Below are 19,991 nucleotides of genomic sequence, written 5' to 3' on the forward strand. Positions count from 1 at the left end.
AGAGAGACTGAGAGAGAGGGTGAGAGCAAAGAGGAAGAGAACATTAATTAACTAGTGCTGACAACTGCATCTTTTTTCTATTAGGATCTGATTAGGGGGAGAAAGCACAAATTACAGGTGTTATAAGAGTTAGAAAGTGGAAAAAAAGGGAGGCAGTTAAAATTGGGAGCAATAAGTTAGGAGTAAACAGGCAGTGAAAAAGAGGGAGATGTAAAGAACAATCTACACTCTATTTCAAGGTTTAGAAAAATAATATTTTCCAAGTGGATTGGCAATGCTGGGCTTTTGCCCTTCAGCACACAGTGAAAGTAACTGTCACTGTACCCCCTTTTGTACCCTGTACCTCCCACTGTCATTGCTACACAGAGTCTCAGGGTGCTGGATTTGGGGCGAAACCTTCTACACATGATGTCAGTGGGTTCTATCTCCTTGTTTGGCCAGGTTTTAATTCCAACAGGGCATCTGATCGCCTGTTGATTGGTAAGATCTTGTTCTTCCCATTCAGCTGACTTCTAAGGACTTGCCTGGCCTTCTGGACGTATTTGGTGGTTGCAATGTTGCCTTCTGGTAGTGTAATCTCATCAGTTCTGAATATCTTCCCTCTCTTTGATACCATCCAACAACACTTCTCCAGTTTGAATGGCATTCAAATGTCATTGCTGTAGATCCTAGTGGTGTGGTAAAGTCAGTCCTGGCATACAGCTTGATGTCATCCATGTAGAGGAGATGTTGTCTGTGAAGGTTCTCAGTCATCCAGGTCATCGTAGTCAAAGGAGCTTGCAAAGAAAAGCGTCTGGACTTCTTTAAGTTGCTTGAAGACGTTTCACCTCTCATCCGAGAAGCTTCTTCAGTTCTAAGGTCAAATGGTGGAGAGTCCCAGATATAAACCTAGTGGGAGTAACCCCCCACAGAGGGACAAAAGGACCCCCTGATGATCCTCTAATCACCTGAGCCAAGGTGTGAAATTGGGTGTGGGACCCAATCAGCCAGAGTTTCGGGTGTGTTCATTGTGAAACCTGGCCCCACCTTGTCATGCGAATTCCTGAGGTCAGATGGCCCAGGATGTGAGTGGGCGTTAAGGCGTCTGGGAAGGGATCTCAAAACTGGATTATAGATGGCAGAGAGTTGGTGTCGTAAACCCCCGCCTCTGTTCAAAGATGGTCGCTCACAGTGGACATAGATGGCTTCTTTCACTCCTCTTTCAAACCATCTGTCCTCTCTGTCCAAAATGTGAACATTGGCATCCTCGAAAGAGTGACCTTTATCCTTAAGATGCAGATGGACTGCTGAGTCTTGTCCTGTGGAGGTGGCTCTTCTGTGTTGTGCCATGCGCTTGTGAAGTGGCTGTTTGGTCTCTCCAATGTAGAGGTCTCCAATGTAAGACCTCTACATTGGAGAGACCAAACAGCCACTTCACAAGCGCATGGCACAACTCAGAAGAGCCACCTCCACAGGACAAGACTCAGCAGTCCATCTGCATCTTAGGTTTATATCTGGGACTCTCCACCATTTGACCTTAGAACTGAAGAAGCTTCTCGGATGAGAGGTGAAACGTCTTCAAGCAACTTAAAGAAGTCCAGACGCTTTTCTTTGCAAGCTCCTTTGACTAGAGGAGATGTTCATTTCCGTTCCATAGTCGGTATCGTAGCCAGTCTTGTCAAGGATCTCACTAGGGAGTTGCAGGCCTATGCAGAACAGCAGTGGGGACAGGGCATCTCCTTGGTAGATCCCACACTTGATGGTGACATACAGTGGGGCAAAAAAGTATTTAGTCAGCCACCGATTGTGCAAGTTCCCCCACCTAAAATGATGACAGAGGTCAGTAATTTGCACCAGAGGTACACTTCAACTGTGAGAGATAGAATGTGAAAAAAAAAATCCATGAATCCACATGGTAGGATTTGTAAAGAATTTATTCGTAAATCAGGGTGGAAAATAAGTATTTGGTCAATAACAAAAATACAACTCAATGCTTTGTAACATAACCTTTGTTGGCAATAACAGAGGTCAAACGTTTACTATCGGTCTTTACCAGGTTTGCACACACAGTAGCTGGTATTTTGGCCCATTCCTCCATGCAGATCTTCTCGAGAGCAGTGATGTTTTGGGGCTGTCGCCGAGCAACACGGACTTTCAACTCCCGCCACAGATTTTCTATGGGGTTGAGGTCTGGAGACTGGCTAGGCCACTCCAGGACTTTCAAATGCTTCTTACGGAGCCACTCCTTTGTTGCCCGGGCGGTGTGTTTTGGATCATTGTCATGTTGGAAGACCCAGCCTCGTTTCATCTTCAAAGTTCTCACTGTGTGTTACTGATGGTGACCTTTGTTACTTTGGTCCCAGCTCTCTGCAGGTCATTCACCAGGTCCCCCCGTGTGGTTCTGGGATCTTTGCTCACCGTTCTCATGATCATTTTGACCCTACGGGATGAGATCTTGCATGGAGCCCCAGATCGAGGGAGATTATCAGTGGTCTTGTATGTCTTTCTGATGATTGCTCCCACAGTTGATTTTTTCACACCAAGCTGCTTGCCTATTGTAGATTCACTCTTCCCAGTCTGGTGCAGGTCTACAATACTTTTCCTGGTGTCCTTCGAAAGCTCTTTGGTCTTGGCCATGGCGGAGTTTGGAGTCTGACTGTTTGAGGCTGTGGACAGCTGTCTTTTATACAGATGATGAGTTCAAACAGGTGCCATTCATACAGGTAACGAGTGGGGGACAGAAAAGCTTCGTACAGAAGACGTTACAGGTCTGTGAGAGCCAGAGATTTTCCTTGTTTGAGGTGACCAAATACTTATTTTACACCCTAATTTACGAATAAATTCTTTAAAAATCGTACCATGTGAATTCATGGATTTTTTTTTTTCACATTCTGTCTCTCACAGTTGAAGTGTACCTCTGGTGCAAATTACTGACCTCTGTCATCATTTTAAGTGGGGGAACTTGCACAATCGGTGGCTGACTAAATACTTTTTTGCCCCACTGTATGCAGTTAACTTGAAGTTGGCCTCTAGTGTTGTTCGCCGCATCCCCACTGAGTTCTTTATGAGGGGTCTTACTGTGCATTGAGTTGAGTCATAGGCTTTCTTGTAGTCAATCCAGGTGGTGCACAGGTTGGTGAACCTGGTCTTACAGTCTCGGGCGACTGCTCGATCTACCAGGAGCTTGTTTTTTACCCCTCTAGTATTCCTTTCTGTGCCCTGCTCATGAATTGAGCCATATGCCTGTTCATCTTAGCAGCTATGGTGCCTCAAAGGAGCTTCCATGTGGTACTGAGGCAGGTTATTGGGCGGTAGTTGGACGGGACTGGTCCCTTCTAGCAATCTTTGTGGATCAGATCTATTCAGCCTTTAGTTAGCTATTCGGGGTGTCTCTCATCAATAAGCAGCTGGTACATTTGTGCTGCCAGATGCTCATGGAGTGCAGCACAATCCCTACTGTGCCCATCATGTGACCAGCTGATCTACATGACAGCAGCAGTGATCACAGAGATACTTGCCTATAAGATGAACAGTGAAGGAGCAGAATATCCAAACACAAATGGTCAATAAAAGATTTAGCCCTTTAGCCTAGTTTGTAATTGTCAAACATAATTTGTATTGTATTTGTAAAATAATGCTTAATGCAATTCAATCATTGTCCATCATTATCTATTTTACAACCTCTTTCAGGTCCACTGGACTAAATGGAAATCACATAGAAATATTTTTAACCAGGTAAGAATGCATGCCATACAAACACAAACCTATCCTTGATGTTTTGAGAACAGGTGCATTCACACAAGCAAACTTCTGACATTGGAGCCGCTCTTTGAAAGCATATTTCCTGAAGTAATGTGTGGTTGTTTTATTGAGCCATGGTAGCAGATTGCTCTAATGTAAACCTCATTTGTCATTGTCAACACACACTATAACACACAAAACAGACACAGATAGAAACATAAGACATATTCTATCAAACTCACATAGATCCCTCATTTGAAGACAGGACCAGAGAGAAGTCTACATACAACAGCAGCATTGAAGTGGATGCAGAATTGTTCAACAGCAGCTACGACTAACTCAAGGAATTAGAACCAAAGGGCTCACTGTAAGTGAGATTTCACAAACTCTACTTGAGGACCAAAACAAAAAATGACCCGGCTTTTATGATCAGATTTTAAAATTGAACAAGCATATTTAAATGACAGTATATTATGATTTTTTTAAAGAAAAATTTTGGCATGAATATTTCATTCCGTTCTGAATTGCTGCATCTGGTTTCAGTATGAACAGAAAATTATACAAATTAGTTTAAAAGAAACAATAATCCATCATGGTTATATGAAATATTGATATAAAATACATAAAAGGTGAATATATCAAAAATTAAGATCATATTAGATGTTGAGTCTCAGCCACTTAACCATGTTATTAGATAAATGATAAAAAACCTGGTATGTGTAATAAATAAATATATGTATGCTAGCAAAGCTCATTAACCAAATTATGAAGAACATTTAATGACTCATAAGATAAGATAAGATAAGATAAGATAACCTTTATTAGTCCCAAACTTGGGAAATTTGTTTTGTCACAGCAGGAAGTGGACAGTGCAAAAGTTATGAGGCAAAAATTAGAATACAATAAGAATAAATACAGTACACAACTGTACAGAATAGAATAAAATAAAATACTATATACAGTAGAATAAAATAAAATAAATATACAATAAGATAAAAATAGAATACAAATACAAATACTATATACAACTGAGTAAAAAGATGAATAAAGAGATATGAGATATTGCAACTTTCATAAATGTCTCCTATCTACAACTGAATTACAGTTAGGATACTAATGTGCGTTTTTCCAACTCAGTTCTCCCATTCTGTGGAGTGAAACGTAAATATGAAGCAAATGAATGAAAAAGAATTACGAGACATGGCTCCTTCTCCCAACACCTGTTATGGATAATTCCGTCCAAAACATCACTGTTGATTAAAAAAAATATCTACCATTGATTAATCATTTATAATTTGATTTACAAATTTGCACCATTATAGCTCAATTGTAGCTAAAGTAGCAATGGCTAAGCTCATACAAAACATTCAAAATTGAGTGAAAGCTGTTTAAACCACATAGCACTATATTAACGTCACTTAGAAACAGCATTTGGTTTAACAATGAACTGTGGCGATAGGCTGACACCAATACAAAACAGAATAATGGTTCTCATTTAGCACAACTTTCAACTGTGAAGATAGAGGCATTTTTTATGCTAACAAGGGAATGCAGTTCTGTGAGAGAAACCACCTGTTCCAGCATATGGTATTCCCAAAGACGTATTAGCTCACAATGGTTTACATTCATTTTTGTTCATGTGCAGTTGTGTTTGTCTCAAAGACAAAGTTGTAGATCTAGCACCCTCTTCCTCTTGTTCTGTCAGATCAAGAACATGTAATTTGTTATAGAAAAAATAAAAATCCTTGTTGCCATACCACTAATGAGAATGACTATATAAACTGCCCAAAAATATTGAAGACACATCAGACCTCAATGGGGAAAAAAGCATACTGAATATCTACACTGTCCTACATCATTTGATAGAAATGAAACTTATCAAACAACAGAAAGCTGAATTCAAAGACACCTGACAATCAAGATCTGCTAGTCTGTTTTTCTGAAATTTCATTGCAGCAACTCAAAATGGTGCTCAGTAGTTTGTATGGCCCCCATGTGCTTGTATGCATGCCGGACAATGTTGGTGCATGCTCCTAATTAGACAATGGATGGTTTCTTGGGGGATTTCCTCCCAGATCTAGACAAGGGCATCACTGAGCTCCAGCAGAGTCTAAGGTGCAAACTGGCAGTATTGCCCAAAGGTCGCACTTCCGTGTAATGTAACGTAATGTAATGTTCCAGAGGTGTTCTATTGGATTTAGGTCAGATGAGCATAGGGCCAGTCAATGGTATTAATTCCATTATCCACAAGAAACTGCCTGCATACCTTTTCCAATTGAGGCCTGGCATTGCCACGGAGCAGGTGGAACCCAGGCAGTCAGGGTGCCGTTGCCTAGCTTGCAGAGGTCTGTGCATCCCACCTTGATATACCTCCCCAGACTATTACAGACCCACCACCCAGCTGGCTATGCAGCAGTAACATTTTTCCACTGTTACATATGCTCAGGGTGAACCTCCTCTTATCAGGGCACCAGTCATGGACCTCTCAATTCTGGTATTCTTTGGCAAATGGCAATCAGGCTGGTCAGTGACTACAGGGCCCACAAAAGGACATCAGGCCAAATATATTTCTGAATGTTTGGTCAGAAGTATCCAAGCTAGTGGCCTGGAGGAGGTCATTCTGTGGGGCTTTGGTAGTGCTCATACTGTGGCAACCGGATACCATAGATAGGCAATGAAATTTAGTGTCTTCATTTGATGATAAGTGAAAACCATCACTGACAAATTGATGCGCGACTAGCAAATGTGTGGCTGCCCCTTTAAAGAACTACAAGATACCCAACCATCTACAATCAGAGATGTATCTACTGGCCTGAGGATGAAGAGTCTCACCAGACTGAAGACAGCAACACAACCAAGGCTGCAAATCCCCAGGCTCACTGAGAAACTCGCATAAGAAGTAATGCATGCAGATATTAAATTCATCAGAAAAACTAATGAGCTTGTATATGCCACTGCCACAGTAGTACTGGAACTACTTGGGTATACAGTGGGGCAAAAAAGTATTTAGTCAGCCACCGATTGTGCAAGTTCCCCCACCTAAAATGATGACAGAGGTCAGTAATTTGCACCAGAGGTACACTTCAACTGTGAGAGACAGAATGTGAAAAAAAAATCCATGAATCCACATGGTAGGATTTGTAAAGAATTTATTCGTAAATCAGGGTGGAAAATAAGTATTTGGTCAATAACAAAAATACAATTAAATACTTTGTAACATAACCTTTGTTGGCAATAACAGAGGTCAAACGTTTACTATAGGTCTTTACCAGGTTTGCACACACAGTAGCTGGTATTTTGGCCCATTCCTCCATGCAGATCTTCTCGAGAGCAGTGATGTTTTGGGGCTGTCGCCGAGCAACACGGACTTTCAACTCCCGCCACAGATTTTCTATGGGGTTGAGGTCTGGAGACTGGCTAGGCCACTCCAGGACTTTCAAATGCTTCTTACGGAGCCACTCCTTTGTTGCCCGGGCGGTGTGTTTTGGATCATTGTCATGTTGGAAGACCCAGCCTCATTTCATCTTCAAAGTTCTCACTGATGGAAGGAGGTTCTGGCTCAAAATCTCACGATACATGGCCCCATTCATTCTGTCCTTAACACGGATCAGTCGTCCTGTCCCCTTGGCAGAAAAACAGCCCCATAGCATGATGTTTCCACCCCCATGCTTCACAGTAGGTATGGTGTTCTTGGGATGCAACTCAGTATTCTTCTTCCTCCAAACACGACGAGTTGAGTTTATACCAAAAAGTTCTACTTTGGTTTCATCTGACCACATGACATTCTCCCAATCCTCTGCTGTATCATCCATGTGCTCTCTGGCAAACTTCAGACGGGCCTGGACATGCACTGGCTTCAGCAGCGGAACACGTCTGGCACTGCGGGATTTGATTCCCTGCCGTTGTAGTGTGTTACTGATGGTGACCTTTGTTACTTTGGTCCCAGCTCTCTGCAGGTCATTCACCAGGTCCCCCCGTGTGGTTCTGGGATCTTTGCTCACCGTTCTCATGATCATTTTGACCCCACGGGATGAGATCTTGCGTGGAGCCCCAGATCGAGGGAGATTATCAGTGGTCTTGTATGTCTTCCATTTTCTGATGATTGCTCCCACAGTTGATTTTTTTCACACCAAGCTGCTTGCCTATTGTAGATTCACTCTTCCCAGTCTGGTGCAGGTCTACAATACTTTTCCTGGCTCTTTGGTCTTGGCCATGGCGGAGTTTGGAGTCTGACTGTTTGAGGCTGTGGACAGCTGTCTTTTATACAGATGATGAGTTCAAACAGGTGCCATTCATACAGGTAACGAGTGGGGGACAGAAAAGCGTCTTACAGAAGACGTTACAGGTCTGTGAGAGCCAGAGATTTTCCATGTTTGAGGTGACCAAATACTTATTTTACACCCTAATTTACGAATAAATTCTTTACAAATCCTACCATATGAATTCATGGATTTTTTTTTCACATTCTGTCTCTCACAGTTGAAGTGTACCTCTGGTGCAAATTACTGACCTCTGTCATCATTTTAAGTGGGGGAACTTGCACAATCGGTGGCTGACTAAATACTTTTATGCCCCACTGTAAGTTCAAGAATATGCGCAGAGAAGAAGTGTACAGCCAGTATCTTAGCTCCTATGAAAAGATACACCAGAATATACATCGATAATATTGATCCCAAAGTTGGTATTGGTATTGGATGTATACTAGCGTGATAGGATCAATACATCAGTTCAGTATGTAGCCCACTGAAATGTTTTGCATCAAATCAATACTAAACTCCTTACAATACACAAAGTCCAGCAACCTGGGTGCTGAACTGTGGTACTTAATTCCAGTCTAGAAATAATTGTGGAAGACCAAGCCTGTCCATGAGTTGCACCATTGGCAAATAAAGGCAGTGGTTGACATCAATATAACCTACCAGTGGCTGGAAAAGGGTTAACTCTTTGTCACCCAAGTATCATACAAGTCATCTGGATTTTTTTTTAACATTGACTGTGAAATTACAAAATAATTATTATCTTTAAGAAATCTAGGCAGAGCTGATCTTTCTGTCCATGTTGCTCTGTGGGGGGTGTAACTAAAAGACACCACAGAGGCTCTAATGACGGCAGCACATGAACAACATATATGTGTGTGTTTGTTTACTTACTTCCAGTGTCTTTAGGCAGAGCCTAGCACAACACTTTCTGTTTCACTTGCACAAGCGCATGCACACACACACGGTCATCGGCACTGATGTGGTGTGACAGCACTGTAATTTTAGCTGTGCTGACTCTCTGGGCTTGTCTCTCTCTCTCCCTCTTTCTGCCTCCTACCTCTTTGGCTTACGATCACAGAGTGGTGTACATCAAGTGCTGCCTCCAGCAGTGTCTGTTTGTTTGTGTGTTTGGCGTGCATGTGTGTTTGCCATTTTACCATGCAGTTTTTCCCAGGGTTAGGTCATGGAGTCATACTAAGGATAAGACTCCTTCACTAATACATTCCAAAATCTCCTCCCAACACACACAGACCCAGACTCTGCACCACTGTGCTCTCCTTACAACAAACCCAAATCCTCTTTTACACAGCTGCGCTTGCTGGATATGTTCCCTTGTACACTCTTCAATATATTTGAATTAAATTCTCACCCAACTTTTAATCACACTAGAACAAAACAGAACTGCGAATTTCATTATGGAAACTGTGGTGCATAAATGTTTGTCAGTGACTGTTGTTGTTTTTCACATTGCTGTGCAGTTTCTACTCAGGGTCCAGCTTTAGTGGTCAGCATGCTGGGGAGAAAGGCTGGCTGGAAACAATCTCGGACTGCTAAAAAGACCTTCACAATGATTTACCATACATGGTACAACTCTGATATCACTGTGTTTCATTGGTCTCCTGAAGTAAATGTATATATCAACAAGAATCACACAAAACATCTCACTTACTGGGTAGTATTTGCTTTTAAGGCAATAGTGTTGTACTTTTTTGTATTTTCATTTTGTTTTCTTTGTTCTTTTTAAATACATTTTAAGAAGTCTTTACTTTGATTACACTAACACTATGTAGGTGATGGATAATAGGTACTGACTTGTAACGAGCTGGACATGAATAACTTGCACTTATGTAATATCATTATGCTACAGTATATTACAATCTTTTCTGTATGATGTAATTCAGGGTTAACCTGAAAGAAAGGCAGATGTGAAATGTAAAAATGAGATCAGAGGGAGATCAAACGATAACGTGATATTTAGAATCCCCAAAGGCGGTACAATTTTAAGCATAGTTTTAAATATGAAAGAAGTTTTATGAAAGTTTGACCTTATTTGACTTTAAAGAAGAAGTAATGTGATATTTAGAATCGCCACATATCATTCCCTAATATAGTTTCTAATTAATAAGATGTTTTGTCAGTTTTCAACCGATGAATTCTTAAGTTAACTTTGAAAATCTTGGTGGATATAAGCCAAAATTTTAAAGGATTGCTAACATGACCTCACCCTACACCCTTAGGCTTTGAAAAGCTTACATAAAGATGTCGGTGGTGTTTCTGACAGTTTTACTATTTTTTTGGGTTCCTTTTCAAATAAAGGGTTAGACCTAAATGGGACATAGACATTAGAGACATATATCAATTTTTGAAGATGTTCTGTTAATATAGTATTTGACCCTTTTTGCATTGCTGTAGGGAAATTTTATGCTGTCAGTAACTGAACTGCGTTGAAGGTCACAACATCATGTCTGTGCATTTTCAGAATATGATTTAGTTTGGATAAATAATACAAAGAGTAGAAAGGTGGTATTACATTTGAGAAGTCAAGTGGTTTTAATGACTAGCAATGAATTACAGTGCGTTCTCTTTTATGTTCAGAAGCAGAGAGCAGGAGTAGCAACAGGTAAGGTTACTGATGTTTCTTGTTAAAATCCTGACACCCCAGGCCTTATACATGTAATGTTTGTATAGGTGTGTGTGTGTGTGTGTGTGTGTGTGTGTGTGTGTGTGTGTGTGTGTGTGTGTGTGTGTGTGTGTGTGTGCGCGTGTGTGTGTGTGTGTGTGTAGTTGCTGTTAAGGCCACACTGTCGTCTGTGTGTCACTAAATAATGACTCTGTCTGAGCTGCGTGCCCTCTGGGCTCTCCTGTCTGCCCACAAATACGTACAAACACACACACACACTCTTGCACTGTTCTGGCTGGCCATGGCTGGCTGATTCTTAAATGTCAGATGACTTCACTCCTGGAACAATATTTATTGAGCCCTGTTCTCTCTTTCTCTCTTTCCTACTCTCTCGCATTTTGCTGGTAAATTTCTTAAAGATTCTAAATTGATAAGTCCATTAAAACCTCTTTAAGAGGCCCCATTTTAGATTATATGTATTTCAATGGAAGAATTTGCACAGACAAAGTCAAAAAAACTTGTTCATTTAACACTTTCTCGCTCCTTACTCTTTATTTATATGAACACTTGGGTATTGGTTCATTAACCAGATGTACTTTCATACTTTCTTTACATGCATTTGGTTTAAAATGGAGCACTGTAACAAAAAATAATTTCCCCCAGGGATCAATAAAGTATTCTGATTCTGATTCTGATTTTTATCTTTATCACAATAGACTCTATCACAGTTGTATATATTAACACATGGGACTTGACAGCACCAATGTGCAGTTCAGAAGCTAGTGCTTTCCTCATTCACCTTACACCTATGGTCTTCCATCTACAGCTTCTGCAAGATAACATTATGGTCACTAAATTGCTTTCTTTAATGAGCCTCTCAGTTTTTTTAGTAAGATGTCAACTGCCTCAAAGCACATTGTGCGCTGTCTATCTTGCGTGCTGCACAATATCGTTTATTATTTAGTATCTACTGATATCTACTGCTAGCTAGTTTATTGTGATGGTGCCGGTTTTTTTAATTATGTTGCTCTTTGTTGTTTGCGTTCTCTTCTGTTTTTTTTCTCCATACAGGTGACCCAGGTGTTTTGTTTTTTTTGTTTGTTTTTGTTTTTCTTTCTTCCCCCCTTTCTCACCGTCTCTTCTCCCCTTTGGTTTTTTTTCTCTCCCTCTCTTTCTTTCATTCTTTCTCCCTGTCCTATCCCCCAGTCATGTCTGTCCCGTTTGTAGCAACTGAAAATAAAATAAATTCATAATTATAATAAAGGTCAATCAAATGGACCAATATGGCAAGGCCATGATGATCCACTTGGTAAAATAAATCCGCTTGGCATCTTTCTTGGCCTTAAGACAACAATTCTGATGGCTAAAGATCCAAACAGGACACAAAAAAAAGAAAAAAAAAAAGAAAAAAAAAAGATGTCAACTGTTATTTATTTACTGAATAAATGCATTTAAGAAGCAAAAAAAAAGCAAAAAAACCACAAAAAACAAAAACCCCACCTTAATGTCATAAAACGTAATTCCTCAGGAAGTCTAATTTGTGAGTTCTGAATAAGATGAGTGTTCTCCAAACCCACACACACAAACAAATAATAATAATAATAATTCTTCTCTTGCTCCCGGTAAATTTCCTTCCATCTAAAACAGAATTGAAGAGAAGAGAGAGAAAGTTAGATAGCATAAGAGAAAAACAGATGAAGGGAGAGCGGTAGATGGGACAGAGGATAGGATAGAGTTTAAAGTCATTGTTATGTTTGTAGATTTCTGCTTGTATGGAGGAGCAAACTAATGCTGTTGCAAGACAGAAAGCCAAGTCGGTATTTTAACTTTATGTTTTTAATGATATTTGGCTTAAGTTTACTTACTTACTGTTCTAGAAGCTTCAGGCTGCTTTACTAGTTGTTGACAGTAAATATTCCACTTGTGCTTTTGAAAGCATCCTCAATTTCTAGTAGCATGATATGTGAAAATGTGAGCTAACTGACAGATAGGCTGACTAGTTGTGTAGATTCTGCAGCTCAGGGACGATATCCAAAAAAATGGTGTTTGTAGAAAGGTTATAAAGTATTGATATAGCTTACAAAAAATGTACATTTATTTATAAATATTAAATTTGGCATGTGGATACAGAAAGACAACCAGAGGCAATGCCCACCCTCCACCCCCAACTTCCACAGAATAAAAGAGAAAAAAAGAAAACACAACACTGATCCACTGCCTGTGCTTTATTCTTTTATGCATGCTGACAGCCTCCTGCATCTTTCTGCACTCTGCTCGGATGTCATCACCTTTCGGCGCTCCTTCCTGGTTGAAGAATTGTAAATTATTATTATTTTTATAGTTTGCATCAAAATATTTATTAGCTGAAACATTATTTTAGTAGAAATAACAAAACCACTCCATCTCAGTACACCTATACAACGTAACTGGTAAATTCTACATAAGTTATCACAAGTAAAAAGTATTTTACTGAAGAAAATTTTCCCCATCTGTGCTACCTAGATTCCTATTCCTCCTGCAAATATTTAAGGTTGAGTTCAGTTTAAATACTTTATAAGGGTGGATCATAATAGCACATGGCTTTTGTGGCTGTCCTGTGAGGACCTCATAACTGAAAAATGCAAAATAACATTAAAAATGCTCAGACAACCAGGCCTATACCTGGATTTTAAAAGTGTATTAAAATTAAAATTAAGACATAAAAAAAAATCAAGGCTGAATTTAAAGGCTTTAAGGGTAACACATTAACTAATCAGTATCTGCAGGGGGATTCAAAATATTAATGAATAATGAAGGTGGTGTACAAACAAAACAAATGACTAACCATCATCAAGACATTACTTTCTAACATGCTAAAGGAGTTATTAAAGAAAACTATTACACTGCTGACTCCACCACATCACATGTTGATCAAAGTGGCTAATGAGAGGAAACTAGACTAAACAAGGGTTTTTTCTTTCTCATTAATGCTTTGTTTTCACACAACATGCAGATCATTATGGAAGAAATATAGTATCATCAGAATTCAAGTATTTTTAGACATTGAATTTATGACACTGAATTTTTATCCTCCAAATTTCCCTGCAAAAATATTCACCTGCAAAAATTCACCTGCAAAAATTCACCTGCAAAAATTCACCTGAAAAAAATTCACCTGCCAAAAATTCACCTGCCAAAAATTCACCTGCAAAAATTCACCTGCAAAAAATTCACCTGCAAAAATTCACCTGCAAAAATTCACCTGCAAAAATTCAACTGCAAAAGTGATGAACTTTAATGACCCAAGCCAGAGCAATCAGCACCAGATCGAGTCGAGTGGCTCTCGGCCAATTAAATTACGCTGTTTGATCACATGACACCGTTAGCCAGCAGTTTGTCTCCTAAAAGAGAGCTGTTTAGAGGTGAGTGATTAAGTTTTTCTCCTAAATAGAGATCATTACAGAACGCCTAGTCCTACTTAAAATCCCATTTATTTTTATTTTATCATCTACTCGAACTAAGGAAAACGTTTGACTAACTCAAAGACAATTTCCACGCCTCCCCTGCCTGACTGCAGAGGCAGTTTTGAATTTAGGAGCAGCAAGATGGAAGCGGCAAACCCTGGCGATTCTCCGGTAAGTATATTGTTTTTTATCTTCAAGTTTGTCTTTTGAAACGTTAATTTTATTTAAATCCGTTGCTCACGTATAAAGTACACAGACGGGGTCTTTGCTCAACTCGTCTGAGGCGTGTCTCACTAAGCGCTACATGCTAGCATCCTGCTAACCGAGCTACCCTTTACATGCTGTGCTTTAGAAAATAGGATACTCGTTAAAAAATACTCCGCAGATATTGATAGATAGACGAACACTGCAAATATAATGTTGTAAACGAAAACGGCCTTTGGTGAAGTGGTAAAATACACCATGAATAAAGCCATAGATTGAATGGCTGCCATGGTTGCAGAACGGCCTGATTTAATGACAAGAATGGGGAAGAGTGAGGCGAAGTGAACCAAAGCCACAAAACACGGTCAGACAAGGCGGCAAAAGGGCAGTGATCTGTCCGTCAGTATGAAGTTGGTGTGTGCTTTGGTGAACAAAAACTCGAGACCGGTAGCAGGAAGGTGGGAGACTCGTGTTTCACTGGAATAGTGGTGAATTAAAACATCCTTTGTTGGGGACATTTAGGTGTAAATGCATCCATAAAGGTGAGACAAAGGCAGACCAGACAGTGAAGAAAACAAGGCAAACATTAGAAATATTAAAACGGAAATATAGGATTAATATAACATACAATTGGGGAAAATGTAAGGAACACAATGTAAATGATATTGTAAAGTCATTAAAACAGCATACTCTGATTAAAAGAAACACATAATTGGGTAGGAGGATGATGATGATAATAATAATAATAATAATAATAATAATAATAATGTTAAAGAACATGTACAAGATGGGTATGTATACTTGTAGCCAGAACTTAACAACTACAAAGTTGTAGCATGCCAGACCATCTTGATTGAATGTAACTTCACTCCACACAAGTTTTATGGTAGACATATTCATATTGGTATCTAATAAATGATTAATTCTTAGATTTTATCAAACGTTAATTTATAAATTGTTTCTGTCTTTATGTGTTTGTTTCAGATTATGCAAGATGTAATTATTCAGTCAGCAAGACACTTGCTGCAGTTACTGACATCATCCAACTGAACTGCTGCTGTGATGAATCAGAATACAAGGTTTACTTTAGCAAGACCTATGAGTTAATGCTACATTTAACTAAATTGTTATATATTTTGTGTCCAGTATTGTCTCCATATGATTTTGTTTTTTGCAACATCTTGCAGAGAACAGAGTCAAGGTACCAGCTTGGTCAACCCTAAAAGACCATCTGTTCATCAAGAAATGACCAGGTGAAAAAGTCATAAACTAAACACTCTGCATGAGCATGGAATTTAGGATGCAACTTTATATCTTACCTGCTCTACACTCAGGGCTTGAATTACAACAACAGTCAAATCACATAAAAAAAAATATACTTTTGGTAGTTCTGTGTCTCTCTCTCTCCTCCAAACCCAGATGGCTGCTGGTACTGAACCGGGTTCTGCTGGAGGTTTCTTCTTGTTAAAGGGGAGTTTTTCCTCTGCACTGTCACTTCATGCTGCTCAGTGTGAGGGATTGTTGAGGTTGAGTCCATATGTCCTGCGAACAACTGCTGGGCAATGACACCATGCAATCTTCTGGGATTCCTTGGATAGAAAACCTGTGAGCTGCACTTGTCCTTGGTCTTCACAGCTCACCTTTTTACTGTTTATTGAATCAAAATTCTCCAGTGACATGGATTCTACATTGTAACTGATGTGATGTTCTATAAAGTGGTTTTAATAAAAAAAAAAAAAAAGGCAAAAATTAGTTTGTTTCTTTATTCAATTTTTGAACAGTGATACTCATTCAGTAAATGCAAATTATTTACATGGCAGTGCACTATAGGCATAAATCTAGACCCCTAGATAAAACATGATGGCATTATAGCAGTGACAACTCCTCCACAGTAGCAGTGAAGAAAACAAGGCAAACATTAGAAATATTAAAACGGAAATATAGGATTAATATAACATACAATTGGGGAAAATGTAAGGAACACAATGTAAATGATATTGTAAAGTCATTAAAACAGCATACTCTGATTAAAAGAAACAGATAATTGGGTAGGATGATGATGATGATGATGATAATAATAATAATAATAATAATAATAAAATGTACAAGATGGGTATGTATACTTGTAGCCAGAACTTAACAACTATAAAGTTGTAGCATGTCAGTACCTTACCCCATCCATTATATCCACACTTTCAGAAAAGGATATGGTCAATATCTTTACAAATACTATCTAAACTTAAACTGGATATCCCCTCTGCTTCTTCTGCTTCTCGTATACACCCTCAGGGTTTGTGATCAGCCAGCGGCTGATATGATCATTAATCCTGTAAAATAATATTCTTTCGGTTTATGAATCTGTTTGCATGGATTTCTTAATCTGTTTCCACTGTTAGCAGAAGTTGTGCATGCAGTTTTGGTGTGCTGCTCTCCAAGACTACAAGCTGCGTTAAAGTTGGAAGTAACTGGCCGATGTTCCACTGTTGAAGATAGCTGTGCCCATTTGTTGCACATTGTGGGTATGGAGAAGTTGAGGCCCTTGCAGGCTACCCACAATTTCCCCAAACTGAGCGATTATACATCTTCCTTCCATATTTGTATCTTGTGTCACTAAAAATAATTTTATTTAATTTAATACATTGATTAATGACCTGCAGAATCTCCTTATCATATTAAGTGATTCATAATTGTCACTTTATGCTTTCTCCATCTTGAAAGTGATGACATCCTTGCATTACATCCTTTAGGTTCATTTTCTGCAGGCAGGTTTCTGACAGAGAACAGGCAGATTTACACTATAACATGCAGCGTTCTATAGATGGACACATAAAGAAATGAAAAATTACATGTATGTGCTAACTTTCTAAACACTGTTACATTAATGATTAAGTAGATAAAACATTTATGTCAGCCTTGGCTCATAGTTCATTTAAAGACAAGAACTTTGTGTGTGTTTCAGGTCCTGCACTCTCAAAGACTGAATGAACCAGCATTGCAGCCATGGGTCACTGTGAGCATCACAGGGAAGGTTGAAGCCGCCCACTGCAGCTGTAAGGCCGGAGTCACGGAGACCTGCACCCACGTCACTGCTCTTCTGTTTAATGTAGAAGCAACAGTGATCTGTGGCACAAGGACTGTTACAGATGAACCTGCATACTGGGTTTTGCTGGGTAATATGACCAAGATACAGTCAGAGGTTGGCCATAAGATAGACTTCTCCTCTTCAGCTGCCCAAAAAAGGCTCTTGATCAAAACAAACAGACCATCTGTAGTGACAGGTAAAAGGAGCCGTCCTCAAAAAAGAAAAATCCCACCTGCTACTGTGGAGGAGTTGTCACTGCTATAATGCCATCATGTTTTATCTAGGGGTCTAGATTTATGCCTATAGTGCACTGCCATGTAAATAATTTGCATTTACTGAATGAGTATCACTGTTCAAAAATTGAATAAAGAAACAAACTAATTTTTGCCTTTTTTTTTTTTTTTATTAAAACCACTTTATAGAACATCACATCAGTTACAATGTAGAATCCATGTCACTGGAGAATTTTGATTCAATAAACAGTAAAAAGGTGAGCTGTGAAGACCAAGGACAAGTGCAGCTCACAGGTTTTCTATCCAAGGAATCCCAGAAGATTGCATGGTGTCATTGCCCAGCAGTTGTTCGCAGGACATATGGACTCAACCTCAACAATCCCTCACACTGAGCAGCATGAAGTGACAGTGCAGAGGAAAAACTCCCCTTTAACAAGAAGAAACCTCCAGCAGAACCCGGTTCAGTACCAGCAGCCATCTGGGTTTGGAGGAGAGAGAGAGACACAGAACTACCAAAAGTATATTTTTTTTTATGTGATTTGACTGTTGTTGTAATTCAAGCCCTGAGTGTAGAGCAGGTAAGATATAAAGTTGCATCCTAAATTCCATGCTCATGCAGAGTGTTTAGTTTATGACTTTTTCACCTGGTCATTTCTTGATGAACAGATGGTCTTTTAGGGTTGACCAAGCTGGTACCTTGACTCTGTTCTCTGCAAGATGTTGCAAAAAACAAAATCATATGGAGACAATACTGGACACAAAATATATAACAATTTAGTTAAATGTAGCATTAACTCATAGGTCTTGCTAAAGTAAACCTTGTATTCTGATTCATCACAGCAGCAGTTCAGTTGGATGATGTCAGTAACTGCAGCAAGTGTCTTGCTGACTGAATAATTACATCTTGCATAATCTGAAACAAACACATAAAGACAGAAACAATTTATAAATTAACGTTTGATAAAATCTAAGAATTAATCATTTATTAGATACCAATATGAATATGTCTACCATAAAACTTGTGTGGAGTGAAGTTACATTCAATCAAGATGGTCTGGCATGCTACAACTTTGTAGTTGTTAAGTTCTGGCTACAAGTATACATACCCATCTTGTACATGTTCTTTAACATTATTATTATTATTATTATTATTATTATTATTATTATCATCATCATCCTCCTACCCAATTATGTGTTTCTTTTAATCAGAGTATGCTGTTTTAATGACTTTACAATATCATTTACATTGTGTTCCTTACATTTTCCCCAATTGTATGTTATATTAATCCTATATTTCCGTTTTAATATTTCTAATGTTTGCCTTGTTTTCTTCACTGTCTGGTCTGCCTTTGTCTCACCTTTATGGATGCATTTACACCTAAATGTCCCCAACAAAGGATGTTTTAATTCACCACTATTCCAGTGAAACACGAGTCTCCCACCTTCCTGCTACCGGTCTCGAGTTTTTGTTCACCAAAGCACACACCAACTTCATACTGACGGACAGATCACTGCCCTTTTGCCGCCTTGTCTGACCGTGTTTTGTGGCTTTGGTTCACTTCGCCTCACTCTTCCCCATTCTTGTCATTAAATCAGGCCGTTCTGCAACCATGGCAGCCATTCAATCTATGGCTTTATTCATGGTGTATTTTACCACTTCACCAAAGGCCGTTTTCGTTTACAACATTATATTTGCAGTGTTCGTCTATCTATCAATATCTGCGGAGTATTTTTTAACGAGTATCCTATTTTCTAAAGCACAGCATGTAAAGGGTAGCTCGGTTAGCAGGATGCTAGCATGTAGCGCTTAGTGAGACACGCCTCAGACGAGTTGAGCAAAGACCCCGTCTGTGTACTTTATACGTGAGCAACGGATTTAAATAAAATTAACGTTTCAAAAGACAAACTTGAAGATAAAAAACAATATACTTACCGGAGAATCGCCAGGGTTTGCCGCTTCCATCTTGCTGCTCCTAAATTCAAAACTGCCTCTGCAGTCAGGCAGGGGAGGCGTGGAAATTGTCTTTGAGTTAGTCAAACGTTTTCCTTAGTTCGAGTAGATGATAAAATAAAAATAAATGGGATTTTAAGTAGGACTAGGCGTTCTGTAATGATCTCTATTTAGGAGAAAAACTTAATCACTCACCTCTAAACAGCTCTCTTTTAGGAGACAAACTGCTGGCTAACGGTGTCATGTGATCAAACAGCGTAATTTAATTGGCCGAGAGCCACTCGACTCGATCTGGTGCTGATTGCTCTGGCTTGGGTCATTAAAGTTCATCACTTTTGCAGTTGAATTTTTGCAGGTAAATTTTTGCAGGTGAATTTTTTTCAGGTGAATTTTTGCAGGTGAATTTTTTGCAGGTGAATTTTTTGCAGGTGAATTTTTGCAGGTGAATATTTTTGCAGGGAAATTTGGAGGATAAAAAT

At 39.2% G+C, this 19,991-nt stretch overlaps 3 long non-coding RNA genes across 8 annotated transcripts; 2 read left to right on the forward strand and 1 right to left on the reverse strand.

The window, feature by feature from the left end:
• Nucleotides 1–13,948: 13,948 nt before the first annotated feature.
• On the forward strand, nucleotides 13,949–15,998 carry LOC308410731. 3 transcript variants are annotated; one of them, XR_013974239.1, is made up of 4 exons: nucleotides 13,949–14,000; nucleotides 14,101–14,213; nucleotides 15,231–15,325; nucleotides 15,434–15,620. It is a non-coding gene; the product is annotated as an uncharacterized lncRNA (long non-coding RNA). The 3 variants fall into 3 exon arrangements; XR_013974240.1 differs by lacking the exon at nucleotides 13,949–14,000 and adding an exon at nucleotides 15,666–15,998 and having other exon boundaries at nucleotides 14,007–14,213; nucleotides 15,434–15,499; XR_013974241.1 differs by lacking the exon at nucleotides 13,949–14,000 and having other exon boundaries at nucleotides 14,007–14,213; nucleotides 15,434–15,619.
• Nucleotides 15,999–16,831: 833 nt separating this feature from the next.
• LOC308410732 lies at nucleotides 16,832–17,709 on the forward strand. The gene is made up of 2 exons (XR_013974242.1): nucleotides 16,832–17,094; nucleotides 17,206–17,709. It is a non-coding gene; the product is annotated as an uncharacterized lncRNA (long non-coding RNA).
• Nucleotides 17,710–17,756: 47 nt separating this feature from the next.
• LOC308410730 lies at nucleotides 17,757–19,779 on the reverse strand. Of its 4 annotated transcripts, none has more exons than XR_013974235.1 (4): nucleotides 19,495–19,700; nucleotides 18,380–18,474; nucleotides 18,206–18,271; nucleotides 17,757–18,039 (listed from the first exon to the last, which is right to left on the reverse strand). It is a non-coding gene; the product is annotated as an uncharacterized lncRNA (long non-coding RNA). The 4 variants fall into 4 exon arrangements; XR_013974236.1 differs by lacking the exon at nucleotides 17,757–18,039 and adding an exon at nucleotides 19,708–19,779 and having other exon boundaries at nucleotides 18,086–18,271; nucleotides 19,495–19,552; XR_013974237.1 differs by lacking the exon at nucleotides 17,757–18,039 and adding an exon at nucleotides 19,708–19,759 and having other exon boundaries at nucleotides 18,087–18,271; nucleotides 19,495–19,607.
• Between the last annotated feature and the right edge of the window lie 212 nt (nucleotides 19,780–19,991).

Source organism: Rhamphochromis sp. 'chilingali', assembly GCF_963969265.1.
Source record: "Rhamphochromis sp. 'chilingali' genome assembly, chromosome: 15".
In the NCBI taxonomy this organism is placed as follows: domain Eukaryota; kingdom Metazoa; phylum Chordata; class Actinopteri; order Cichliformes; family Cichlidae; genus Rhamphochromis; species Rhamphochromis sp. 'chilingali'.